The 25,676-nt window shown below is 69.5% G+C and overlaps 11 non-coding genes across 11 annotated transcripts; all 11 read left to right on the forward strand.

Annotated features, from left to right (window-relative positions):
* The first annotated feature begins 391 nt into the window (after window positions 1-391).
* On the forward strand, window positions 392-510 carry LOC149123922 (5S ribosomal RNA). The gene has a single exon (XR_016215585.1). It is a non-coding gene; the product is annotated as a 5S ribosomal RNA (ribosomal RNA).
* Window positions 511-2,803: 2,293 nt separating this feature from the next.
* LOC149123923 (5S ribosomal RNA) lies at window positions 2,804-2,922 on the forward strand. The gene has a single exon (XR_016215586.1). It is a non-coding gene; the product is annotated as a 5S ribosomal RNA (ribosomal RNA).
* Window positions 2,923-4,795: 1,873 nt separating this feature from the next.
* Window positions 4,796-4,914, forward strand: LOC149123924 (5S ribosomal RNA). The gene has a single exon (XR_016215201.1). It is a non-coding gene; the product is annotated as a 5S ribosomal RNA (ribosomal RNA).
* Window positions 4,915-7,263: 2,349 nt separating this feature from the next.
* On the forward strand, window positions 7,264-7,382 carry LOC149123925 (5S ribosomal RNA). The gene has a single exon (XR_016215202.1). It is a non-coding gene; the product is annotated as a 5S ribosomal RNA (ribosomal RNA).
* A 2,300-nt stretch (window positions 7,383-9,682) lies between these two features.
* On the forward strand, window positions 9,683-9,801 carry LOC149123926 (5S ribosomal RNA). The gene has a single exon (XR_016215587.1). It is a non-coding gene; the product is annotated as a 5S ribosomal RNA (ribosomal RNA).
* Window positions 9,802-12,098: 2,297 nt separating this feature from the next.
* On the forward strand, window positions 12,099-12,217 carry LOC149123927 (5S ribosomal RNA). The gene has a single exon (XR_016215588.1). It is a non-coding gene; the product is annotated as a 5S ribosomal RNA (ribosomal RNA).
* Window positions 12,218-14,514: 2,297 nt separating this feature from the next.
* Window positions 14,515-14,633, forward strand: LOC149123928 (5S ribosomal RNA). The gene has a single exon (XR_016215589.1). It is a non-coding gene; the product is annotated as a 5S ribosomal RNA (ribosomal RNA).
* Window positions 14,634-16,926: 2,293 nt separating this feature from the next.
* On the forward strand, window positions 16,927-17,045 carry LOC149123929 (5S ribosomal RNA). Its single transcript, XR_016215590.1, has one exon. It is a non-coding gene; the product is annotated as a 5S ribosomal RNA (ribosomal RNA).
* Window positions 17,046-19,338: 2,293 nt separating this feature from the next.
* LOC149123930 (5S ribosomal RNA) lies at window positions 19,339-19,457 on the forward strand. The gene has a single exon (XR_016215203.1). It is a non-coding gene; the product is annotated as a 5S ribosomal RNA (ribosomal RNA).
* Window positions 19,458-21,754: 2,297 nt separating this feature from the next.
* Window positions 21,755-21,873, forward strand: LOC149123931 (5S ribosomal RNA). The gene has a single exon (XR_016215592.1). It is a non-coding gene; the product is annotated as a 5S ribosomal RNA (ribosomal RNA).
* Window positions 21,874-24,170: 2,297 nt separating this feature from the next.
* LOC149123932 (5S ribosomal RNA) lies at window positions 24,171-24,289 on the forward strand. The gene has a single exon (XR_016215593.1). It is a non-coding gene; the product is annotated as a 5S ribosomal RNA (ribosomal RNA).
* Window positions 24,290-25,676: the final 1,387 nt, after the last annotated feature.

The raw sequence follows: 25,676 nt of genomic DNA on the forward strand, positions 1-25,676 counted from the left end.
GGCAGGCAGGGGATCCAGCCTAGAAAGAGAGAGTAGGAGTTCCCTGTGGCCAGCGGCAGCCGGAGGAGGTTGGCTCCCCTTGGCTTGGCGGCAGCGTGCCGACTGGGCGCCCGGTGCTGCAGGTCCTGGGCTGGGCAGGCGGAGGGCTGGAGTTCGGGCACTGGTGCAGGGCTAGGCGGAGGGCGGCTGAGGAGGGGGGGGAGGAGGAGAAGAGAAGAGAAGAGAAAAGAGGGAGGAGGCGGAGGAGAAGCGGGAGCGGGAGCGGGAGCGGGAGTGGGAATGGGAATGGGAATGGGAGTGAGAGCGGGGAGCGGGCAGGAGGAGGAGGAGGAGGCGGCGGCGGCGGCTGTGCGGGCGCGCACTCAAGAGGGGCCTGGAGGCGGCCTCTGGCGTCTACGGCCATACCACCCTGAACGCGCCCGATCTCGTCTGATCTCGGAAGCTAAGCAGGGTCGGGCCTGGTTAGTACTTGGATGGGAGACCGCCTGGGAATACCGGGGGCTGTAGGCTTTTGCCCCGCGGCACCCTCCCCTTTTGCTCGCCTTTGGCTGGCTGCCTAGCCACGCCCCCATCCGCCAGCCCGCACGCCGGGACCCCTGCGACCCCCAACGCAGCTCCAGCAGGGGGCAGAAGCCCGACCCCTCCACCTGGCAGCCCCAGCCCGCCCGCGCCTCGGGCCTGGGCCTGGGCCTGGGCCTGGGCCTGGGCCTGGGCACGGGCACGGGCACGGGCGGGCCGGCCAGCTGTCCCCGGCTGCCGCAGCCCCACCGCCAACCCCGGGGCCCACCCCGGGACACAGGCCACGCCCCGCGCCATCCCAGCGCGCCCCCTCCAACCCCAAACCAGCGACTCACCGCCCGCCAGGGCGCTCCCCTGCCGGCCGCCCCAACCCCGCAGCCCGCCGCACCAGCAGCTCCCGGCACCTGCACTCCCACCGCCCCTCCCGGGCTCCTGTCTCCCAGGGAGCCCAATGACTGTGACCACGACCACGACCACCGCCCGAAGACGACGCCAGGGCGCAGTTGCCCACCACTCAGGGCCCGGTGCCTCGCGCAGCCCAACCCGCGGGCCCTCTGCGCCACCTGGCCGTGCGGCGGCCACGCGCCACAGCCGCGGAAGCCCTCCAGAGCGCAAAGGAGGGACCCCACACCAAGCCTCGCAGGCAATACAGGCACCCTCTCCCTCTGTCTCTGACTTACACCAACACCTACACGTCTCTCTTTCTCTCTCTCTCTCTGTCTCTCTCTCCTCTCTCTGTCCCCCTCTCCCCCATCAGCCCTGACTCACACAGCATCCAAACGGGGCACCCTTTTGGCAGGCCAGGCAGAGACCCGCGGCCACAGGCTGCGTGCCCACAGGACCTCCCCGGGACAGAGGGTCCGTGGCAGGCAGGCAGCACACAGCCTGTGGTCTCTGTGGGGAGCAACTCGGATTGGACTGAGTTACTGGAATTAAGACTTATTCTATGCATCTGCTCTCCCACAATATGGCGCTGGGAGAGGAGCAAACAGCTTCTATGCAGCTGCCTCTTGCCAACTTGAGTGATGACCTCCAGGAGCTGATCCTGCTCCTGATTGAAGGAGAGCAGCGTACTCGGCGTGTGGGCAGCCGAGTTGGGATTGGCGGAAGAGGACTATAAAGGAGGAGAGAGACAACATGCACCAGGAACATCTAAGGGGAACACCTGTGCAGCCCCCGAGAGAGCCGGCCGGCCGGCGGTGTGCCGCTCCCCCGCGGAAGTGGGGAATGTGGCAGGGGGAACCGCCCTTCCACGGAGGTGGAAGGGACGGTAGCCAACCCGGGAAGAACCAGCAGCAAACCCGGGGAGGGCCGAGCAGACGAAAGAACAGCGCAGGGTCCTGTGTCGTTCCTCCATGAAGAGGGGGAGCGACAGTCTCGAACTGGCTGCCGGGCTGGAGGGTGCGGGTCGCGCTGAAGCGCCCCACCCTCCCGTGAGGGAACGGGCGCTGAGGACGGAAATCCCTCTGTGCCACGAAGGGTGTCGGGGTGTGCGACTGTGTGCCCCTTGTGTAGGCGTGTGTGTGTGTGTGTGTGTGTGTGTGAGTGCCCACGCGAGCGTGCGGCGGGGGTGATTCCGTGCGCTGCCGCCCTCCTTCCCGACCTGCTGCCCCACTTGGGCCCCCGTGACCGAGCGGGGACAAGGGTCCCCAGGCCCTCAGCTGTCCTCGCGGCGTGGGAGTGTGTGGAGGCGCGGCGGCCGTGCCGGGGGAGGGCGGGCGACCTGTGCGTCAGCGGTGGGGGGGCTGCTGGCGGCCGGGTAGGAGGGAAGGCCCGGGCCGCGGTGGTGTGGGGCGCCGAACCCCCTGGTGCCGGGACCCGCGAGCCGCGGGGCGCAGCCCTGGGCAGGCGTGGAGGCTGCCGGGCACGGCTGGCGTGTGGCTGGGCGATGGCGGCAGGCAGGGGATCCGGCCTAGAAAGAGAGAGTAGGAGTTCCCTGTGGCCAGCGGCAGCCGGAGGAGGTTGGCTCCCCTTGGCTTGGCGGCAGCGTGCCGACTGGGCGCCCGGTGCTGCAGGTCCTGGGCTGGGCAGGCGGAGGGCTGGAGTTCGGGCACTGGTGCAGGGCTAGGCGGAGGGCGGCTGAGGAGGGGGGGGAGGAGGAGAAGAGAAGAGAAGAGAAAAGAGGGAGGAGGCGGAGGAGAAGCGGCAGCGGGAGCGGGAGCGGGAGTGGGAATGGGAATGGGAATGGGAGTGAGAGCGGGGAGCGGGCAGGAGGAGGAGGAGGAGGCGGCGGCGGCGGCTGTGCGGGCGCGCACTCAAGAGGGGCCTGGAGGCGGCCTCTGGCGTCTACGGCCATACCACCCTGAACGCGCCCGATCTCGTCTGATCTCGGAAGCTAAGCAGGGTCGGGCCTGGTTAGTACTTGGATGGGAGACCGCCTGGGAATACCGGGGGCTGTAGGCTTTTGCCCCGCGGCACCCTCCCCTTTTGCTCGCCTTTGGCTGGCTGCCTAGCCACGCCCCCATCCGCCAGCCCGCACGCCGGGACCCCTGCGACCCCCAACGCAGCTCCAGCAGGGGGCAGAAGCCCGACCCCTCCACCTGGCAGCCCCAGCCCGCCCGCGCCTCGGGCCTGGGCCTGGGCCTGGGCCTGGGCCTGGGCCTGGGCCTGGGCACGGGCACGGGCACGGGCACGGGCGGGCCGGCCAGCTGTCCCCGGCTGCCGCAGCCCCACCGCCAACCCCGGGGCCCACCCCGGGACACAGGCCACGCCCCGCGCCATCCAGCGCGCCCCCTCCAACCCCAAACCAGCGACTCACCGCCCGCCAGGGCGCTCCCCTGCCGGCCGCCCCAACCCCGCAGCCCGCCGCACCAGCAGCTCCCGGCACCTGCACTCCCACCGCCCCTCCCGGGCTCCTGTCTCCCAGGGAGCCCAATGACTGTGACCACGACCACGACCACGACCACCGCCCGAAGACGACGCCAGGGCGCGGTTGCCCACCACTCAGGGCCCGGTGCCTCGCGCAGCCCAACCCGCGGGCCCTCTGCGCCACCTGGCCGTGCGGCGGCCACGCGCCACAGCCGCGGAAGCCCTCCAGAGCGCAAAGGAGGGACCCCACACCAAGCCTCGCAGGCAATACAGGCACCCTCTCCCTCTGTCTCTGACTTACACCAACACCTACACGTCTCTCTCTCTTTCTCTCTCTCTCTCTGTCTCTCTCTCCTCTCTCTGTCCCCCTCTCCCCCATCAGCCCTGACTCACACAGCATCCAAACGGGGCACCCTTTTGGCAGGCCTGGCAGAGACCCGCGGCCACAGGCTGCGTGCCCACAGGACCTCCCCGGGACAGAGGGTCCGTGGCAGGCAGGCAGCACACAGCCTGTGGTCTCGAACTGGCTGCCGGGCTGGAGGGTGCGGGTCGCGCTGAAGCGCCCCACCCTCCCGTGAGGGAACGGGCGCTGAGGACGGAAATCCCTCTGTGCCACGAAGGGTGTCGGGGTGTGCGACTGTGTGCCCCTTGTGTAGGCGTGTGTGTGTGTGTGTGTGTGTGTGAGTGCCCACGCGAGCGTGCGGCGGGGGTGATTCCGTACGCTGCCGCCCTCCTTCCCGACCTGCTGCCCCACTTGGGCCCCCGTGACCGAGCGGGGACAAGGGTCCCCAGGCCCTCAGCTGTCCTCGCGGCGTGGGAGTGTGTGGAGGCGCGGCGGCCGTGCCGGGGGAGGGCGGGCGACCTGTGCGTCAGCGGTGGGGGGGCTGCTGGCGGCCGGGTAGGAGGGAAGGCCCGGGCCGCGGTGGTGTGGGGCGCCGAACCCCCTGGTGCCGGGACCCGCGAGCCGCGGGGCGCAGCCCTGGGCAGGCGTGGAGGCTGCCGGGCACGGCTGGCGTGTGGCTGGGCGATGGCGGCAGGCAGGGGATCCGGCCTAGAAAGAGAGAGTAGGAGTTCCCTGTGGCCAGCGGCAGCCGGAGGAGGTTGGCTCCCCTTGGCTTGGCGGCAGCGTGCCGACTGGGCGCCCGGTGCTGCACTGCAGGTCCTGGGCTGGGCAGGCGGAGGGCTGGAGTTCGGGCACTGGTGCAGGGCTAGGCGGAGGGCGGCTGAGGAGGAGGGGGGGGGAGGAGGAGAAGAGAAGAGAAGAGAAAAGAGGGAGGAGGCGGAGGAGAAGCGGCAGCGGGAGCGGGAGCGGGAGTGGGAATGGGAATGGGAATGGGAATGGGAATGGGAATGGGAGTGAGAGCGGGGAGCGGGCAGGAGGAGGAGGAGGAGGAGGCGGCGGCGGCGGAGGCGGCGGCGGCGGCTGTGCGGGCGCGCACTCAAGAGGGGCCTGGAGGCGGCCTCTGGGGTCTACGGCCATACCACCCTGAACGCGCCCGATCTCGTCTGATCTCGGAAGCTAAGCAGGGTCGGGCCTGGTTAGTACTTGGATGGGAGACCGCCTGGGAATACCGGGTGCTGTAGGCTTTTGCCCCGCGGCACCCTCCCCTTTTGCTCGCCTTTGGCTGGCTGCCTAGCCACGCCCCCATCCGCCAGCCCGCACGCCGGGACCCCTGCGACCCCCAACGCAGCTCCAGCAGGGGGCAGAAGCCCGACCCCTCCACCTGGCAGCCCCAGCCCGCCCGCGCCTCGGGCCTGGGCCTGGGCCTGGGCCTGGGCACGGGCACGGGCACGGGCACGGGCACGGGCGGGCCGGCCAGCTGTCCCCGGCTGCCGCAGCCCCACCGCCAACCCCGGGGCCCACCCCGGGACACAGGCCACGCCCCGCGCCATCCAGCGCGCCCCCTCCAACCCCAAACCAGCGACTCACCGCCCGCCAGGGCGCTCCCCTGCCGGCCGCCCCAACCCCGCAGCCCGCCGCACCAGCAGCTCCCGGCACCTGCACTCCCACCGCCCCTCCCGGGCTCCTGTCTCCCAGGGAGCCCAATGACTGTGACCACGACCACGACCACGACCACCGCCCGAAGACGACGCCAGGGCGCGGTTGCCCACCACTCAGGGCCCGGTGCCTCGCGCAGCCCAACCCGCGGGCCCTCTGCGCCACCTGGCCGTGCGGCGGCCACGCGCCACAGCCGCGGAAGCCCTCCAGAGCGCAAAGGAGGGACCCCACACCAAGCCTCGCAGGCAATACAGGCACCCTCTCCCTCTGTCTCTGACTTACACCAACACCTACACGTCTCTCTCTCTTTCTCTCTCTCTCTCTGTCTCTCTCTCCTCTCTCTGTCCCCCTCTCCCCCATCAGCCCTGACTCACACAGCATCCAAACGGGGCACCCTTTTGGCAGGCCAGGCAGAGACCCGCGGCCACAGGCTGCGTGCCCACAGGACCTCCCCGGGACAGAGGGTCCGTGGCAGGCAGGCAGCACACAGCCTGTGGTCTCTGTGGGGAGCAACTCGGATTGGACTGAGTTACTGGAATTAAGACTTATTCTATGCATCTGCTCTCCCACAATATGGCGCTGGGAGAGGAGAAAACAGCTTCTATGCAGCTGCCTCTTGCCAACTTGAGTGATGACCTCCAGGAGCTGATCCTGCTCCTGATTGGAGGAGAGCAGCGTACTTGGCGTGTGGGCAGCCGAGTTGGGATTGGCGGAAGAGGACTATAAAGGAGGAGAGAGACAACATGCACCAGGAACATCTAAGGGGAACACCTGTGCAGCCCCCGAGAGAGCCGGCCGGCCGGCCGGCGGTGTGCCGCTCCCCCGCGGAAGTGGGGAATGTGGCAGGGGGAACCGCCCTTCCACGGAGGTGGAAGGGACGGTAGCCAACCCGGGAAGAACCAGCAGCAAACCCGGGGAGGGCCGAGCAGACGAAAGAACAGCGCAGGGTCCTGTGTCGTTCCTCCATGAAGAGGGGGAGCGACAGTCTCGAACTGGCTGCCGGGCTGGAGGGTGCGGGTCGCGCTGAAGCGCCCCACCCTCCCGTGAGGGAACGGGCGCTGAGGACGGAAATCCCTCTGTGCCACGAAGGGTGTCGGGGTGTGCGACTGTGTGCCCCTTGTGTAGGCGTGTGTGTGTGTGTGTGTGTGTGTGTGAGTGCCCACGCGAGCGTGCGGCGGGGGTGATTCCGTGTGCTGCCGCCCTCCTTCCCGACCTGCTGCCCCACTTGGGCCCCCGTGACCGAGCGGGGACAAGGGTCCCCAGGCCCTCAGCTGTCCTCGCGGCGTGGGAGTGTGTGGAGGCGCGGCGGCCGTGCCGGGGGAGGGCGGGCGACCTGTGCGTCAGCGGTGGGGGGGCTGCTGGCGGCCGGGTAGGAGGGAAGGCCCGGGCCGCGGTGGTGTGGGGCGCCGAACCCCCTGGTGCCGGGACCCGCGAGCCGCGGGGCGCAGCCCTGGGCAGGCGTGGAGGCTGCCGGGCACGGCTGGCGTGTGGCTGGGCGATGGCGGCAGGCAGGGGATCCGGCCTAGAAAGAGAGAGTAGGAGTTCCCTGTGGCCAGCGGCAGCCGGAGGAGGTTGGCTCCCCTTGGCTTGGCGGCAGCGTGCCGACTGGGCGCCCGGTGCTGCACTGCAGGTCCTGGGCTGGGCAGGCGGAGGGCTGGAGTTCGGGCACTGGTGCAGGGCTAGGCGGAGTGCGGCTGAGGGGGGGGGGAGGAGGAGGAGAAGAGAAGAGAAGAGAAAAGAGGGAGGAGGCGGAGGAGAAGCGGCAGCGGGAGCGGGAGCGGGAGCGGGAATGGGAATGGGAATGGGAATGGGAATGGGAATGGGAGTGAGAGCGGGGAGCGGGCAGGAGGAGGAGGAGGAGGCGGCGGCGGCGGCGGCGGCGGCGGCGGCGGCTGTGCGGGCGCGCACTCAAGAGGGGCCTGGAGGCAGCCTCTGGCGTCTACGGCCATACCACCCTGAACGCGCCCGATCTCGTCTGATCTCGGAAGCTAAGCAGGGTCGGGCCTGGTTAGTACTTGGATGGGAGACCGCCTGGGAATACCGGGTGCTGTAGGCTTTTGCCCCGCGGCACCCTCCCCTTTTGCTCGCCTTTGGCTGGCTGCCTAGCCACGCCCCCATCCGCCAGCCCGCACGCCGGGACCCCTGCGACCCCCAACGCAGCTCCAGCAGGGGGCAGAAGCCCGACCCCTCCACCTGGCAGCCCCAGCCCGCCCGCGCCTCGGGCCTGGGCCTGGGCCTGGGCACGGGCACGGGCACGGGCACGGGCGGGCCGGCCAGCTGTCCCCGGCTGCCGCAGCCCCACCGCCAACCCCGGGGCCCACCCCGGGACACAGGCCACGCCCCGCGCCATCCAGCGCGCCCCCTCCAACCCCAAACCAGCGACTCACCGCCCGCCAGGGCGCTCCCCTGCCGGCCGCCCCAACCCCGCAGCCCGCCGCACCAGCAGCTCCCGGCACCTGCACTCCCACCGCCCCTCCCGGGCTCCTGTCTCCCAGGGAGCCCAATGACTGTGACCACGACCACGACCACGACCACCGCCCGAAGACGACGCCAGGGCGCGGTTGCCCACCACTCAGGGCCCGGTGCCTCGCGCAGCCCAACCCGCGGGCCCTCTGCGCCACCTGGCCGTGCGGCGGCCACGCGCCACAGCCGCGGAAGCCCTCCAGAGCGCAAAGGAGGGACCCCACACCAAGCCTCGCAGGCAATACAGGCACCCTCTCCCTCTGTCTCTGACTTACACCAACACCTACACGTCTCTCTCTCTTTCTCTCTCTCTCTCTGTCTCTCTCTCCTCTCTCTGTCCCCCTCTCCCCCATCAGCCCTGACTCACACAGCATCCAAACGGGGCACCCTTTTGGCAGGCCAGGCAGAGACCCGCGGCCACAGGCTGCGTGCCCACAGGACCTCCCCGGGACAGAGGGTCCGTGGCAGGCAGGCAGCACACAGCCTGTGGTCTCTGTGGGGAGCAACTCGGATTGGACTGAGTTACTGGAATTAAGACTTATTCTATGCATCTGCTCTCCCACAATATGGCGCTGGGAGAGGAGAAAACAGCTTCTATGCAGCTGCCTCTTGCCAACTTGAGTGATGACCTCCAGGAGCTGATCCTGCTCCTGATTGGAGGAGAGCAGCGTACTTGGCGTGTGGGCAGCCGAGTTGGGATTGGCGGAAGAGGACTATAAAGGAGGAGAGAGACAACATGCACCAGGAACATCTAAGGGGAACACCTGTGCAGCCCCCGAGAGAGCCGGCCGGCCGGCCGGCGGTGTGCCGCTCCCCCGCGGAAGTGGGGAATGTGGCAGGGGGAACCGCCCTTCCACGGAGGTGGAAGGGACGGTAGCCAACCCGGGAAGAACCAGCAGCAAACCCGGGGAGGGCCGAGCAGACGAAAGAACAGCGCAGGGTCCTGTGTCGTTCCTCCATGAAGAGGGGGAGCGACAGTCTCGAACTGGCTGCCGGGCTGGAGGGTGCGGGTCGCGCTGAAGCGCCCCACCCTCCCGTGAGGGAACGGGCGCTGAGGACGGAAATCCCTCTGTGCCACGAAGGGTGTCGGGGTGTGCGACTGTGTGCCCCTTGTGTAGGCGTGTGTGTGTGTGTGTGTGTGTGTGTGTGTGTGAGTGCCCACGCGAGCGTGCGGCGGGGGTGATTCCGTGCGCTGCCGCCCTCCTTCCCGACCTGCTGCCCCACTTGGGCCCCCGTGACCGAGCGGGGACAAGGGTCCCCAGGCCCTCAGCTGTCCTCGCGGCGTGGGAGTGTGTGGAGGCGCGGCGGCCGTGCCGGGGGAGGGCGGGCGACCTGTGCGTCAGCGGTGGGGGGGCTGCTGGCGGCCGGGTAGGAGGGAAGGCCCGGGCCGCGGTGGTGTGGGGCGCCGAACCCCCTGGTGCCGGGACCCGCGAGCCGCGGGGCGCAGCCCTGGGCAGGCGTGGAGGCTGCCGGGCACGGCTGGCGTGTGGCTGGGCGATGGCGGCAGGCAGGGGATCCGGCCTAGAAAGAGAGAGTAGGAGTTCCCTGTGGCCAGCGGCAGCCGGAGGAGGTTGGCTCCCCTTGGCTTGGCGGCAGCGTGCCGACTGGGCGCCCGGTGCTGCAGGTCCTGGGCTGGGCAGGCGGAGGGCTGGAGTTCGGGCACTGGTGCAGGGCTAGGCGGAGGGCGGCTGAGGAGGGGGGGGAGGAGGAGAAGAGAAGAGAAGAGAAAAGAGGGAGGAGGCGGAGGAGAAGCGGCAGCGGGAGCGGGAGCGGGAGTGGGAATGGGAATGGGAATGGGAGTGAGAGCGGGGAGCGGGCAGGAGGAGGAGGAGGCGGCGGCGGCGGCGGCTGTGCGGGCGCGCACTCAAGAGGGGCCTGGAGGCGGCCTCTGGCGTCTACGGCCATACCACCCTGAACGCGCCCGATCTCGTCTGATCTCGGAAGCTAAGCAGGGTCGGGCCTGGTTAGTACTTGGATGGGAGACCGCCTGGGAATACCGGGGGCTGTAGGCTTTTGCCCCGCGGCACCCTCCCCTTTTGCTCGCCTTTGGCTGGCTGCCTAGCCACGCCCCCATCCGCCAGCCCGCACGCCGGGACCCCTGCGACCCCCAACGCAGCTCCAGCAGGGGGCAGAAGCCCGACCCCTCCACCTGGCAGCCCCAGCCCGCCCGCGCCTCGGGCCTGGGCCTGGGCCTGGGCCTGGGCCTGGGCCTGGGCACGGGCACGGGCACGGGCGGGCCGGCCAGCTGTCCCCGGCTGCCGCAGCCCCACCGCCAACCCCGGGGCCCACCCCGGGACACAGGCCACGCCCCGCGCCATCCCAGCGCGCCCCCTCCAACCCCAAACCAGCGACTCACCGCCCGCCAGGGCGCTCCCCTGCCGGCCGCCCCAACCCCGCAGCCCGCCGCACCAGCAGCTCCCGGCACCTGCACTCCCACCGCCCCTCCCGGGCTCCTGTCTCCCAGGGAGCCCAATGACTGTGACCACGACCACGACCACCGCCCGAAGACGACGCCAGGGCGCAGTTGCCCACCACTCAGGGCCCGGTGCCTCGCGCAGCCCAACCCGCGGGCCCTCTGCGCCACCTGGCCGTGCGGCGGCCACGCGCCACAGCCGCGGAAGCCCTCCAGAGCGCAAAGGAGGGACCCCACACCAAGCCTCGCAGGCAATACAGGCACCCTCTCCCTCTGTCTCTGACTTACACCAACACCTACACGTCTCTCTCTCTTTCTCTCTCTCTCTCTGTCTCTCTCTCCTCTCTCTGTCCCCCTCTCCCCCATCAGCCCTGACTCACACAGCATCCAAACGGGGCACCCTTTTGGCAGGCCAGGCAGAGACCCGCGGCCACAGGCTGCGTGCCCACAGGACCTCCCCGGGACAGAGGGTCCGTGGCAGGCAGGCAGCACACAGCCTGTGGTCTCTGTGGGGAGCAACTCGGATTGGACTGAGTTACTGGAATTAAGACTTATTCTATGCATCTGCTCTCCCACAATATGGCGCTGGGAGAGGAGCAAACAGCTTCTATGCAGCTGCCTCTTGCCAACTTGAGTGATGACCTCCAGGAGCTGATCCTGCTCCTGATTGAAGGAGAGCAGCGTACTCGGCGTGTGGGCAGCCGAGTTGGGATTGGCGGAAGAGGACTATAAAGGAGGAGAGAGACAACATGCACCAGGAACATCTAAGGGGAACACCTGTGCAGCCCCCGAGAGAGCCGGCCGGCCGGCGGTGTGCCGCTCCCCCGCGGAAGTGGGGAATGTGGCAGGGGGAACCGCCCTTCCACGGAGGTGGAAGGGACGGTAGCCAACCCGGGAAGAACCAGCAGCAAACCCGGGGAGGGCCGAGCAGACGAAAGAACAGCGCAGGGTCCTGTGTCGTTCCTCCATGAAGAGGGGGAGCGACAGTCTCGAACTGGCTGCCGGGCTGGAGGGTGCGGGTCGCGCTGAAGCGCCCCACCCTCCCGTGAGGGAACGGGCGCTGAGGACGGAAATCCCTCTGTGCCACGAAGGGTGTCGGGGTGTGCGACTGTGTGCCCCTTGTGTAGGCGTGTGTGTGTGTGTGTGTGTGTGTGTGAGTGCCCACGCGAGCGTGCGGCGGGGGTGATTCCGTGCGCTGCCGCCCTCCTTCCCGACCTGCTGCCCCACTTGGGCCCCCGTGACCGAGCGGGGACAAGGGTCCCCAGGCCCTCAGCTGTCCTCGCGGCGTGGGAGTGTGTGGAGGCGCGGCGGCCGTGCCGGGGGAGGGCGGGCGACCTGTGCGTCAGCGGTGGGGGGGCTGCTGGCGGCCGGGTAGGAGGGAAGGCCCGGGCCGCGGTGGTGTGGGGCGCCGAACCCCCTGGTGCCGGGACCCGCGAGCCGCGGGGCGCAGCCCTGGGCAGGCGTGGAGGCTGCCGGGCACGGCTGGCGTGTGGCTGGGCGATGGCGGCAGGCAGGGGATCCAGCCTAGAAAGAGAGAGTAGGAGTTCCCTGTGGCCAGCGGCAGCCGGAGGAGGTTGGCTCCCCTTGGCTTGGCGGCAGCGTGCCGACTGGGCGCCCGGTGCTGCAGGTCCTGGGCTGGGCAGGCGGAGGGCTGGAGTTCGGGCACTGGTGCAGGGCTAGGCGGAGGGCGGCTGAGGAGGGGGGGGAGGAGGAGAAGAGAAGAGAAGAGAAAAGAGGGAGGAGGCGGAGGAGAAGCGGGAGCGGGAGCGGGAGCGGGAGTGGGAATGGGAATGGGAATGGGAGTGAGAGCGGGGAGCGGGCAGGAGGAGGAGGAGGAGGCGGCGGCGGCGGCTGTGCGGGCGCGCACTCAAGAGGGGCCTGGAGGCGGCCTCTGGCGTCTACGGCCATACCACCCTGAACGCGCCCGATCTCGTCTGATCTCGGAAGCTAAGCAGGGTCGGGCCTGGTTAGTACTTGGATGGGAGACCGCCTGGGAATACCGGGGGCTGTAGGCTTTTGCCCCGCGGCACCCTCCCCTTTTGCTCGCCTTTGGCTGGCTGCCTAGCCACGCCCCCATCCGCCAGCCCGCACGCCGGGACCCCTGCGACCCCCAACGCAGCTCCAGCAGGGGGCAGAAGCCCGACCCCTCCACCTGGCAGCCCCAGCCCGCCCGCGCCTCGGGCCTGGGCCTGGGCCTGGGCCTGGGCCTGGGCCTGGGCACGGGCACGGGCACGGGCAGGCCGGCCAGCTGTCCCCGGCTGCCGCAGCCCCACCGCCAACCCCGGGGCCCACCCCGGGACACAGGCCACGCCCCGCGCCATCCCAGCGCGCCCCCTCCAACCCCAAACCAGCGACTCACCGCCCGCCAGGGCGCTCCCCTGCCGGCCGCCCCAACCCCGCAGCCCGCCGCACCAGCAGCTCCCGGCACCTGCACTCCCACCGCCCCTCCCGGGCTCCTGTCTCCCAGGGAGCCCAATGACTGTGACCACGACCACGACCACCGCCCGAAGACGACGCCAGGGCGCAGTTGCCCACCACTCAGGGCCCGGTGCCTCGCGCAGCCCAACCCGCGGGCCCTCTGCGCCACCTGGCCGTGCGGCGGCCACGCGCCACAGCCGCGGAAGCCCTCCAGAGCGCAAAGGAGGGACCCCACACCAAGCCTCGCAGGCAATACAGGCACCCTCTCCCTCTGTCTCTGACTTACACCAACACCTACACGTCTCTCTCTCTTTCTCTCTCTCTCTCTGTCTCTCTCTCCTCTCTCTGTCCCCCTCTCCCCCATCAGCCCTGACTCACACAGCATCCAAACGGGGCACCCTTTTGGCAGGCCAGGCAGAGACCCGCGGCCACAGGCTGCGTGCCCACAGGACCTCCCCGGGACAGAGGGTCCGTGGCAGGCAGGCAGCACACAGCCTGTGGTCTCTGTGGGGAGCAACTCGGATTGGACTGAGTTACTGGAATTAAGACTTATTCTATGCATCTGCTCTCCCACAATATGGCGCTGGGAGAGGAGCAAACAGCTTCTATGCAGCTGCCTCTTGCCAACTTGAGTGATGACCTCCAGGAGCTGATCCTGCTCCTGATTGAAGGAGAGCAGCGTACTCGGCGTGTGGGCAGCCGAGTTGGGATTGGCGGAAGAGGACTATAAAGGAGGAGAGAGACAACATGCACCAGGAACATCTAAGGGGAACACCTGTGCAGCCCCCGAGAGAGCCGGCCGGCCGGCGGTGTGCCGCTCCCCCGCGGAAGTGGGGAATGTGGCAGGGGGAACCGCCCTTCCACGGAGGTGGAAGGGACGGTAGCCAACCCGGGAAGAACCAGCAGCAAACCCGGGGAGGGCCGAGCAGACGAAAGAACAGCGCAGGGTCCTGTGTCGTTCCTCCATGAAGAGGGGGAGCGACAGTCTCGAACTGGCTGCCGGGCTGGAGGGTGCGGGTCGCGCTGAAGCGCCCCACCCTCCCGTGAGGGAACGGGCGCTGAGGACGGAAATCCCTCTGTGCCACGAAGGGTGTCGGGGTGTGCGACTGTGTGCCCCTTGTGTAGGCGTGTGTGTGTGTGTGTGTGTGTGTGTGAGTGCCCACGCGAGCGTGCGGCGGGGGTGATTCCGTGCGCTGCCGCCCTCCTTCCCGACCTGCTGCCCCACTTGGGCCCCCGTGACCGAGCGGGGACAAGGGTCCCCAGGCCCTCAGCTGTCCTCGCGGCGTGGGAGTGTGTGGAGGCGCGGCGGCCGTGCCGGGGGAGGGCGGGCGACCTGTGCGTCAGCGGTGGGGGGGCTGCTGGCGGCCGGGTAGGAGGGAAGGCCCGGGCCGCGGTGGTGTGGGGCGCCGAACCCCCTGGTGCCGGGACCCGCGAGCCGCGGGGCGCAGCCCTGGGCAGGCGTGGAGGCTGCCGGGCACGGCTGGCGTGTGGCTGGGCGATGGCGGCAGGCAGGGGATCCAGCCTAGAAAGAGAGAGTAGGAGTTCCCTGTGGCCAGCGGCAGCCGGAGGAGGTTGGCTCCCCTTGGCTTGGCGGCAGCGTGCCGACTGGGCGCCCGGTGCTGCAGGTCCTGGGCTGGGCAGGCGGAGGGCTGGAGTTCGGGCACTGGTGCAGGGCTAGGCGGAGGGCGGCTGAGGAGGGGGGGGAGGAGGAGAAGAGAAGAGAAGAGAAAAGAGGGAGGAGGCGGAGGAGAAGCGGGAGCGGGAGCGGGAGCGGGAGTGGGAATGGGAATGGGAATGGGAGTGAGAGCGGGGAGCGGGCAGGAGGAGGAGGAGGAGGCGGCGGCGGCGGCTGTGCGGGCGCGCACTCAAGAGGGGCCTGGAGGCGGCCTCTGGCGTCTACGGCCATACCACCCTGAACGCGCCCGATCTCGTCTGATCTCGGAAGCTAAGCAGGGTCGGGCCTGGTTAGTACTTGGATGGGAGACCGCCTGGGAATACCGGGGGCTGTAGGCTTTTGCCCCGCGGCACCCTCCCCTTTTGCTCGCCTTTGGCTGGCTGCCTAGCCACGCCCCCATCCGCCAGCCCGCACGCCGGGACCCCTGCGACCCCCAACGCAGCTCCAGCAGGGGGCAGAAGCCCGACCCCTCCACCTGGCAGCCCCAGCCCGCCCGCGCCTCGGGCCTGGGCCTGGGCCTGGGCCTGGGCCTGGGCCTGGGCACGGGCACGGGCACGGGCGGGCCGGCCAGCTGTCCCCGGCTGCCGCAGCCCCACCGCCAACCCCGGGGCCCACCCCGGGACACAGGCCACGCCCCGCGCCATCCCAGCGCGCCCCCTCCAACCCCAAACCAGCGACTCACCGCCCGCCAGGGCGCTCCCCTGCCGGCCGCCCCAACCCCGCAGCCCGCCGCACCAGCAGCTCCCGGCACCTGCACTCCCACCGCCCCTCCCGGGCTCCTGTCTCCCAGGGAGCCCAATGACTGTGACCACGACCACGACCACCGCCCGAAGACGACGCCAGGGCGCAGTTGCCCACCACTCAGGGCCCGGTGCCTCGCGCAGCCCAACCCGCGGGCCCTCTGCGCCACCTGGCCGTGCGGCGGCCACGCGCCACAGCCGCGGAAGCCCTCCAGAGCGCAAAGGAGGGACCCCACACCAAGCCTCGCAGGCAATACAGGCACCCTCTCCCTCTGTCTCTGACTTACACCAACACCTACACGTCTCTCTTTCTCTCTCTCTCTCTGTCTCTCTCTCCTCTCTCTGTCCCCCTCTCCCCCATCAGCCCTGACTCACACAGCATCCAAACGGGGCACCCTTTTGGCAGGCCAGGCAGAGACCCGCGGCCACAGGCTGCGTGCCCACAGGACCTCCCCGGGACAGAGGGTCCGTGGCAGGCAGGCAGCACACAGCCTGTGGTCTCTGTGGGGAGCAACTCGGATTGGACTGAGTTACTGGAATTAAGACTTATTCTATGCATCTGCTCTCCCACAATATGGCGCTGGGAGAGGAGAAAACAGCTTCTATGCAGCTGCCTCTTGCCAACTTGAGTGATGACCTCCAGGAGCTGATCCTGCTCCTGATTGAAGGAGAGCAGCGTACTCGGCGTGTGGGCAGCCGAGTTGGGATTGGCGGAAGAGGACTATAAAGGAGGAGAGAGACAACATGCACCAGGAACATCTAAGGGGAACACCTGTGCAGCCCCCGAGAGAGCCGGCCGGCCGGCGGTGTGCCGCTCCCCCGCGGAAGTGGGGAATGTGGCAGGGGGAACCGCCCTTCCACGGAGGTGGAAGGGACGGTAGCCAACCCGGGAAGAACCAGCAGCAAACCCGGGGAGGGCCGAGCAGACGAAAGAACAGCGCAGGGTCCTGTGTCGTTCCTCCATGAAGAGGGGGAGCGACAGTCTCGAACTGGCTGCCGGGCTGGAGGGTGCGGGTCGCGCTGAAGCGCCCCACCCTCCCGTGAGGGAACGGGCGCTGAGGACGGAAATCCCTCTGTGCCACGAAGGGTGTCGGGGTGTGCGACTGTGTGCCCCTTGTGTAGGCGTGTGTGTGTGTGTGTGTGTGTGTGTGAGTGCCCACGCGAGCGTGCGGCGGGGGTGATTCCGTGCGCTGCCGCCCTCCTTCCCGACCTGCTGCCCCACTTGGGCCCCCGTGACCGAGCGGGGACAAGGGTCCCCAGGCCCTCAGCTGTCCTCGCGGCGTGGGAGTGTGTGGAGGCGCGGCGGCCGTGCCGGGGGAGGGCGGGCGACCTGTGCGTCAGCGGTGGGGGGGCTGCTGGCGGCCGGGTAGGAGGGAAGGCCCGGGCCGCGGTGGTGTGGGGCGCCGAACCCCCTGGTGCCGGGACCCGCGAGCCGCGGGGCGCAGCCCTGGGCAGGCGTGGAGGCTGCCGGGCACGGCTGGCGTGTGGCTGGGCGATGGCGGCAGGCAGGGGATCCGGCCTAGAAAGAGAGAGTAGGAGTTCCCTGTGGCCAGCGGCAGCCGGAGGAGGTTGGCTCCCCTTGGCTTGGCGGCAGCGTGCCGACTGGGCGCCCGGTGCTGCAGGTCCTGGGCTGGGCAGGCGGAGGGCTGGAGTTCGGGCACTGGTGCAGGGCTAGGCGGAGGGCGGCTGAGGAGGGGGGGGAGGAGGAGAAGAGAAGAGAAGAGAAAAGAGGGAGGAGGCGGAGGAGAAGCGGCAGCGGGAGCGGGAGCGGGAGTGGGAATGGGAATGGGAATGGGAGTGAGAGCGGGGAGCGGGCAGGAGGAGGAGGAGGAGGCGGCGGCGGCGGCTGTGCGGGCGCGCACTCAAGAGGGGCCTGGAGGCGGCCTCTGGCGTCTACGGCCATACCACCCTGAACGCGCCCGATCTCGTCTGATCTCGGAAGCTAAGCAGGGTCGGGCCTGGTTAGTACTTGGATGGGAGACCGCCTGGGAATACCGGGGGCTGTAGGCTTTTGCCCCGCGGCACCCTCCCCTTTTGCTCGCCTTTGGCTGGCTGCCTAGCCACGCCCCCATCCGCCAGCCCGCACGCCGGGACCCCTGCGACCCCCAACGCAGCTCCAGCAGGGGGCAGAAGCCCGACCCCTCCACCTGGCAGCCCCAGCCCGCCCGCGCCTCGGGCCTGGGCCTGGGCCTGGGCCTGGGCCTGGGCCTGGGCACGGGCACGGGCACGGGCGGGCCGGCCAGCTGTCCCCGGCTGCCGCAGCCCCACCGCCAACCCCGGGGCCCACCCCGGGACACAGGCCACGCCCCGCGCCATCCCAGCGCGCCCCCTCCAACCCCAAACCAGCGACTCACCGCCCGCCAGGGCGCTCCCCTGCCGGCCGCCCCAACCCCGCAGCCCGCCGCACCAGCAGCTCCCGGCACCTGCACTCCCACCGCCCCTCCCGGGCTCCTGTCTCCCAGGGAGCCCAATGACTGTGACCACGACCACGACCACCGCCCGAAGACGACGCCAGGGCGCAGTTGCCCACCACTCAGGGCCCGGTGCCTCGCGCAGCCCAACCCGCGGGCCCTCTGCGCCACCTGGCCGTGCGGCGGCCACGCGCCACAGCCGCGGAAGCCCTCCAGAGCGCAAAGGAGGGACCCCACACCAAGCCTCGCAGGCAATACAGGCACCCTCTCCCTCTGTCTCTGACTTACACCAACACCTACACGTCTCTCTTTCTCTCTCTCTCTCTGTCTCTCTCTCCTCTCTCTGTCCCCCTCTCCCCCATCAGCCCTGACTCACACAGCATCCAAACGGGGCACCCTTTTGGCAGGCCAGGCAGAGACCCGCGGCCACAGGCTGCGTGCCCACAGGACCTCCCCGGGACAGAGGGTCCGTGGCAGGCAGGCAGCACACAGCCTGTGGTCTCTGTGGGGAGCAACTCGGATTGGACTGAGTTACTGGAATTAAGACTTATTCTATGCATCTGCTCTCCCACAATATGGCGCTGGGAGAGGAGAAAACAGCTTCTATGCAGCTGCCTCTTGCCAACTTGAGTGATGACCTCCAGGAGCTGATCCTGCTCCTGATTGAAGGAGAGCAGCGTACTCGGCGTGTGGGCAGCCGAGTTGGGATTGGCGGAAGAGGACTATAAAGGAGGAGAGAGACAACATGCACCAGGAACATCTAAGGGGAACACCTGTGCAGCCCCCGAGAGAGCCGGCCGGCCGGCGGTGTGCCGCTCCCCCGCGGAAGTGGGGAATGTGGCAGGGGGAACCGCCCTTCCACGGAGGTGGAAGGGACGGTAGCCAACCCGGGAAGAACCAGCAGCAAACCCGGGGAGGGCCGAGCAGACGAAAGAACAGCGCAGGGTCCTGTGTCGTTCCTCCATGAAGAGGGGGAGCGACAGTCTCGAACTGGCTGCCGGGCTGGAGGGTGCGGGTCGCGCTGAAGCGCCCCACCCTCCCGTGAGGGAACGGGCGCTGAGGACGGAAATCCCTCTGTGCCACGAAGGGTGTCGGGGTGTGCGACTGTGTGCCCCTTGTGTAGGCGTGTGTGTGTGTGTGTGTGTGTGTGTGAGTGCCCACGCGAGCGTGCGGCGGGGGTGATTCCGTGCGCTGCCGCCCTCCTTCCCGACCTGCTGCCCCACTTGGGCCCCCGTGACCGAGCGGGGACAAGGGTCCCCAGGCCCTCAGCTGTCCTCGCGGCGTGGGAGTGTGTGGAGGCGCGGCGGCCGTGCCGGGGGAGGGCGGGCGACCTGTGCGTCAGCGGTGGGGGGGCTGCTGGCGGCCGGGTAGGAGGGAAGGCCCGGGCCGCGGTGGTGTGGGGCGCCGAACCCCCTGGTGCCGGGACCCGCGAGCCGCGGGGCGCAGCCCTGGGCAGGCGTGGAGGCTGCCGGGCACGGCTGGCGTGTGGCTGGGCGATGGCGGCAGGCAGGGGATCCGGCCTAGAAAGAGAGAGTAGGAGTTCCCTGTGGCCAGCGGCAGCCGGAGGAGGTTGGCTCCCCTTGGCTTGGCGGCAGCGTGCCGACTGGGCGCCCGGTGCTGCAGGTCCTGGGCTGGGCAGGCGGAGGGCTGGAGTTCGGGCACTGGTGCAGGGCTAGGCGGAGGGCGGCTGAGGAGGGGGGGGAGGAGGAGAAGAGAAGAGAAGAGAAAAGAGGGAGGAGGCGGAGGAGAAGCGGCAGCGGGAGCGGGAGCGGGAGTGGGAATGGGAATGGGAATGGGAGTGAGAGCGGGGAGCGGGCAGGAGGAGGAGGAGGAGGCGGCGGCGGCGGCTGTGCGGGCGCGCACTCAAGAGGGGCCTGGAGGCGGCCTCTGGCGTCTACGGCCATACCACCCTGAACGCGCCCGATCTCGTCTGATCTCGGAAGCTAAGCAGGGTCGGGCCTGGTTAGTACTTGGATGGGAGACCGCCTGGGAATACCGGGTGCTGTAGGCTTTTGCCCCGCGGCACCCTCCCCTTTTGCTCGCCTTTGGCTGGCTGCCTAGCCACGCCCCCATCCGCCAGCCCGCACGCCGGGACCCCTGCGACCCCCAACGCAGCTCCAGCAGGGGGCAGAAGCCCGACCCCTCCACCTGGCAGCCCCAGCCCGCCCGCGCCTCGGGCCTGGGCCTGGGCCTGGGCCTGGGCCTGGGCCTGGGCACGGGCACGGGCACGGGCGGGCCGGCCAGCTGTCCCCGGCTGCCGCAGCCCCACCGCCAACCCCGGGGCCCACCCCGGGACACAGGCCACGCCCCGCGCCATCCCAGCGCGCCCCCTCCAACCCCAAACCAGCGACTCACCGCCCGCCAGGGCGCTCCCCTGCCGGCCGCCCCAACCCCGCAGCCCGCCGCACCAGCAGCTCCCGGCACCTGCACTCCCACCGCCCCTCCCGGGCTCCTGTCTCCCAGGGAGCCCAATGACTGTGACCACGACCACGACCACCGCCCGAAGACGACGCCAGGGCGCAGTTGCCCACCACTCAGGGCCCGGTGCCTCGCGCAGCCCAACCCGCGGGCCCTCTGCGCCACCTGGCCGTGCGGCGGCCACGCGCCACAGCCGCGGAAGCCCTCCAGAGCGCAAAGGAGGGACCCCACACCAAGCCTCGCAGGCAATACAGGCACCCTCTCCCTCTGTCTCTGACTTACACCAACACCTACACGTCTCTCTCTCTTTCTCTCTCTCTCTCTGTCTCTCTCTCCTCTCTCTGTCCCCCTCTCCCCCATCAGCCCTGACTCACACAGCATCCAAACGGGGCACCCTTTTGGCAGGCCAGGCAGAGACCCGCGGCCACAGGCTGCGTGCCCACAGGACCTCCCCGGGACAGAGGGTCCGTGGCAGGCAGGCAGCACACAGCCTGTGGTCTCTGTGGGGAGCAACTCGGATTGGACTGAGTTACTGGAATTAAGACTTATTCTATGCATCTGCTCTCCCACAATATGGCGCTGGGAGAGGAGCAAACAGCTTCTATGCAGCTGCCTCTTGCCAACTTGAGTGATGACCTCCAGGAGCTGATCCTGCTCCTGATTGAAGGAGAGCAGCGTACTCGGCGTGTGGGCAGCCGAGTTGGGATTGGCGGAAGAGGACTATAAAGGAGGAGAGAGACAACATGCACCAGGAACATCTAAGGGGAACACCTGTGCAGCCCCCGAGAGAGCCGGCCGGCCGGCGGTGTGCCGCTCCCCCGCGGAAGTGGGGAATGTGGCAGGGGGAACCGCCCTTCCACGGAGGTGGAAGGGACGGTAGCCAACCCGGGAAGAACCAGCAGCAAACCCGGGGAGGGCCGAGCAGACGAAAGAACAGCGCAGGGTCCTGTGTCGTTCCTCCATGAAGAGGGGGAGCGACAGTCTCGAACTGGCTGCCGGGCTGGAGGGTGCGGGTCGCGCTGAAGCGCCCCACCCTCCCGTGAGGGAACGGGCGCTGAGGACGGAAATCCCTCTGTGCCACGAAGGGTGTCGGGGTGTGCGACTGTGTGCCCCTTGTGTAGGCGTGTGTGTGTGTGTGTGTGTGTGTGTGAGTGCCCACGCGAGCGTGCGGCGGGGGTGATTCCGTGCGCTGCCGCCCTCCTTCCCGACCTGCTGCCCCACTTGGGCCCCCGTGACCGAGCGGGGACAAGGGTCCCCAGGCCCTCAGCTGTCCTCGCGGCGTGGGAGTGTGTGGAGGCGCGGCGGCCGTGCCGGGGGAGGGCGGGCGACCTGTGCGTCAGCGGTGGGGGGGCTGCTGGCGGCCGGGTAGGAGGGAAGGCCCGGGCCGCGGTGGTGTGGGGCGCCGAACCCCCTGGTGCCGGGACCCGCGAGCCGCGGGGCGCAGCCCTGGGCAGGCGTGGAGGCTGCCGGGCACGGCTGGCGTGTGGCTGGGCGATGGCGGCAGGCAGGGGATCCAGCCTAGAAAGAGAGAGTAGGAGTTCCCTGTGGCCAGCGGCAGCCGGAGGAGGTTGGCTCCCCTTGGCTTGGCGGCAGCGTGCCGACTGGGCGCCCGGTGCTGCAGGTCCTGGGCTGGGCAGGCGGAGGGCTGGAGTTCGGGCACTGGTGCAGGGCTAGGCGGAGGGCGGCTGAGGAGGGGGGGGAGGAGGAGAAGAGAAGAGAAGAGAAAAGAGGGAGGAGGCGGAGGAGAAGCGGGAGCGGGAGCGGGAGCGGGAGTGGGAATGGGAATGGGAATGGGAGTGAGAGCGGGGAGCGGGCAGGAGGAGGAGGAGGAGGCGGCGGCGGCGGCTGTGCGGGCGCGCACTCAAGAGGGGCCTGGAGGCGGCCTCTGGCGTCTACGGCCATACCACCCTGAACGCGCCCGATCTCGTCTGATCTCGGAAGCTAAGCAGGGTCGGGCCTGGTTAGTACTTGGATGGGAGACCGCCTGGGAATACCGGGGGCTGTAGGCTTTTGCCCCGCGGCACCCTCCCCTTTTGCTCGCCTTTGGCTGGCTGCCTAGCCACGCCCCCATCCGCCAGCCCGCACGCCGGGACCCCTGCGACCCCCAACGCAGCTCCAGCAGGGGGCAGAAGCCCGACCCCTCCACCTGGCAGCCCCAGCCCGCCCGCGCCTCGGGCCTGGGCCTGGGCCTGGGCCTGGGCCTGGGCCTGGGCACGGGCACGGGCACGGGCGGGCCGGCCAGCTGTCCCCGGCTGCCGCAGCCCCACCGCCAACCCCGGGGCCCACCCCGGGACACAGGCCACGCCCCGCGCCATCCCAGCGCGCCCCCTCCAACCCCAAACCAGCGACTCACCGCCCGCCAGGGCGCTCCCCTGCCGGCCGCCCCAACCCCGCAGCCCGCCGCACCAGCAGCTCCCGGCACCTGCACTCCCACCGCCCCTCCCGGGCTCCTGTCTCCCAGGGAGCCCAATGACTGTGACCACGACCACGACCACCGCCCGAAGACGACGCCAGGGCGCAGTTGCCCACCACTCAGGGCCCGGTGCCTCGCGCAGCCCAACCCGCGGGCCCTCTGCGCCACCTGGCCGTGCGGCGGCCACGCGCCACAGCCGCGGAAGCCCTCCAGAGCGCAAAGGAGGGACCCCACACCAAGCCTCGCAGGCAATACAGGCACCCTCTCCCTCTGTCTCTGACTTACACCAACACCTACACGTCTCTCTCTCTTTCTCTCTCTCTCTCTGTCTCTCTCTCCTCTCTCTGTCCCCCTCTCCCCCATCAGCCCTGACTCACACAGCATCCAAACGGGGCACCCTTTTGGCAGGCCAGGCAGAGACCCGCGGCCACAGGCTGCGTGCCCACAGGACCTCCCCGGGACAGAGGGTCCGTGGCAGGCAGGCAGCACACAGCCTGTGGTCTCTGTGGGGAGCAACTCGGATTGGACTGAGTTACTGGAATTAAGACTTATTCTATGCATCTGCTCTCCCACAATATGGCGCTGGGAGAGGAGCAAACAGCTTCTATGCAGCTGCCTCTTGCCAACTTGAGTGATGACCTCCAGGAGCTGATCCTGCTCCTGATTGAAGGAGAGCAGCGTACTCGGCGTGTGGGCAGCCGAGTTGGGATTGGCGGAAGAGGACTATAAAGGAGGAGAGAGACAACATGCACCAGGAACATCTAAGGGGAACACCTGTGCAGCCCCCGAGAGAGCCGGCCGGCCGGCGGTGTGCCGCTCCCCCGCGGAAGTGGGGAATGTGGCAGGGGGAACCGCCCTTCCACGGAGGTGGAAGGGACGGTAGCCAACCCGGGAAGAACCAGCAGCAAACCCGGGGAGGGCCGAGCAGACGAAAGAACAGCGCAGGGTCCTGTGTCGTTCCTCCATGAAGAGGGGGAGCGACAGTCTCGAACTGGCTGCCGGGCTGGAGGGTGCGGGTCGCGCTGAAGCGCCCCACCCTCCCGTGAGGGAACGGGCGCTGAGGACGGAAATCCCTCTGTGCCACGAAGGGTGTCGGGGTGTGCGACTGTGTGCCCCTTGTGTAGGCGTGTGTGTGTGTGTGTGTGTGTGTGTGAGTGCCCACGCGAGCGTGCGGCGGGGGTGATTCCGTGCGCTGCCGCCCTCCTTCCCGACCTGCTGCCCCACTTGGGCCCCCGTGACCGAGCGGGGACAAGGGTCCCCAGGCCCTCAGCTGTCCTCGCGGCGTGGGAGTGTGTGGAGGCGCGGCGGCCGTGCCGGGGGAGGGCGGGCGACCTGTGCGTCAGCGGTGGGGGGGCTGCTGGCGGCCGGGTAGGAGGGAAGGCCCGGGCCGCGGTGGTGTGGGGCGCCGAACCCCCTGGTGCCGGGACCCGCGAGCCGCGGGGCGCAGCCCTGGGCAGGCGTGGAGGCTGCCGGGCACGGCTGGCGTGTGGCTGGGCGATGGCGGCAGGCAGGGGATCCAGCCTAGAAAGAGAGAGTAGGAGTTCCCTGTGGCCAGCGGCAGCCGGAGGAGGTTGGCTCCCCTTGGCTTGGCGGCAGCGTGCCGACTGGGCGCCCGGTGCTGCAGGTCCTGGGCTGGGCAGGCGGAGGGCTGGAGTTCGGGCACTGGTGCAGGGCTAGGCGGAGGGCGGCTGAGGAGGGGGGGGAGGAGGAGAAGAGAAGAGAAGAGAAAAGAGGGAGGAGGCGGAGGAGAAGCGGGAGCGGGAGCGGGAGCGGGAGTGGGAATGGGAATGGGAATGGGAGTGAGAGCGGGGAGCGGGCAGGAGGAGGAGGAGGAGGCGGCGGCGGCGGCTGTGCGGGCGCGCACTCAAGAGGGGCCTGGAGGCGGCCTCTGGCGTCTACGGCCATACCACCCTGAACGCGCCCGATCTCGTCTGATCTCGGAAGCTAAGCAGGGTCGGGCCTGGTTAGTACTTGGATGGGAGACCGCCTGGGAATACCGGGGGCTGTAGGCTTTTGCCCCGCGGCACCCTCCCCTTTTGCTCGCCTTTGGCTGGCTGCCTAGCCACGCCCCCATCCGCCAGCCCGCACGCCGGGACCCCTGCGACCCCCAACGCAGCTCCAGCAGGGGGCAGAAGCCCGACCCCTCCACCTGGCAGCCCCAGCCCGCCCGCGCCTCGGGCCTGGGCCTGGGCCTGGGCCTGGGCCTGGGCCTGGGCACGGGCACGGGCACGGGCGGGCCGGCCAGCTGTCCCCGGCTGCCGCAGCCCCACCGCCAACCCCGGGGCCCACCCCGGGACACAGGCCACGCCCCGCGCCATCCCAGCGCGCCCCCTCCAACCCCAAACCAGCGACTCACCGCCCGCCAGGGCGCTCCCCTGCCGGCCGCCCCAACCCCGCAGCCCGCCGCACCAGCAGCTCCCGGCACCTGCACTCCCACCGCCCCTCCCGGGCTCCTGTCTCCCAGGGAGCCCAATGACTGTGACCACGACCACGACCACCGCCCGAAGACGACGCCAGGGCGCAGTTGCCCACCACTCAGGGCCCGGTGCCTCGCGCAGCCCAACCCGCGGGCCCTCTGCGCCACCTGGCCGTGCGGCGGCCACGCGCCACAGCCGCGGAAGCCCTCCAGAGCGCAAAGGAGGGACCCCACACCAAGCCTCGCAGGCAATACAGGCACCCTCTCCCTCTGTCTCTGACTTACACCAACACCTACACGTCTCTCTTTCTCTCTCTCTCTCTGTCTCTCTCTCCTCTCTCTGTCCCCCTCTCCCCCATCAGCCCTGACTCACACAGCATCCAAACGGGGCACCCTTTTGGCAGGCCAGGCAGAGACCCGCGGCCACAGGCTGCGTGCCCACAGGACCTCCCCGGGACAGAGGGTCCGTGGCAGGCAGGCAGCACACAGCCTGTGGTCTCTGTGGGGAGCAACTCGGATTGGACTGAGTTACTGGAATTAAGACTTATTCTATGCATCTGCTCTCCCACAATATGGCGCTGGGAGAGGAGCAAACAGCTTCTATGCAGCTGCCTCTTGCCAACTTGAGTGATGACCTCCAGGAGCTGATCCTGCTCCTGATTGAAGGAGAGCAGCGTACTCGGCGTGTGGGCAGCCGAGTTGGGATTGGCGGAAGAGGACTATAAAGGAGGAGAGAGACAACATGCACCAGGAACATCTAAGGGGAACACCTGTGCAGCCCCCGAGAGAGCCGGCCGGCCGGCGGTGTGCCGCTCCCCCGCGGAAGTGGGGAATGTGGCAGGGGGAACCGCCCTTCCACGGAGGTGGAAGGGACGGTAGCCAACCCGGGAAGAACCAGCAGCAAACCCGGGGAGGGCCGAGCAGACGAAAGAACAGCGCAGGGTCCTGTGTCGTTCCTCCATGAAGAGGGGGAGCGACAGTCT

The sequence above is a fragment of the Oryctolagus cuniculus genome, chromosome 10 (genome assembly GCF_051225735.1).
Source record: "Oryctolagus cuniculus isolate XC-2025 breed Fujian yellow rabbit chromosome 10, ASM5122573v1, whole genome shotgun sequence".
In the NCBI taxonomy this organism is placed as follows: Eukaryota; Metazoa; Chordata; class Mammalia; order Lagomorpha; family Leporidae; genus Oryctolagus; species Oryctolagus cuniculus.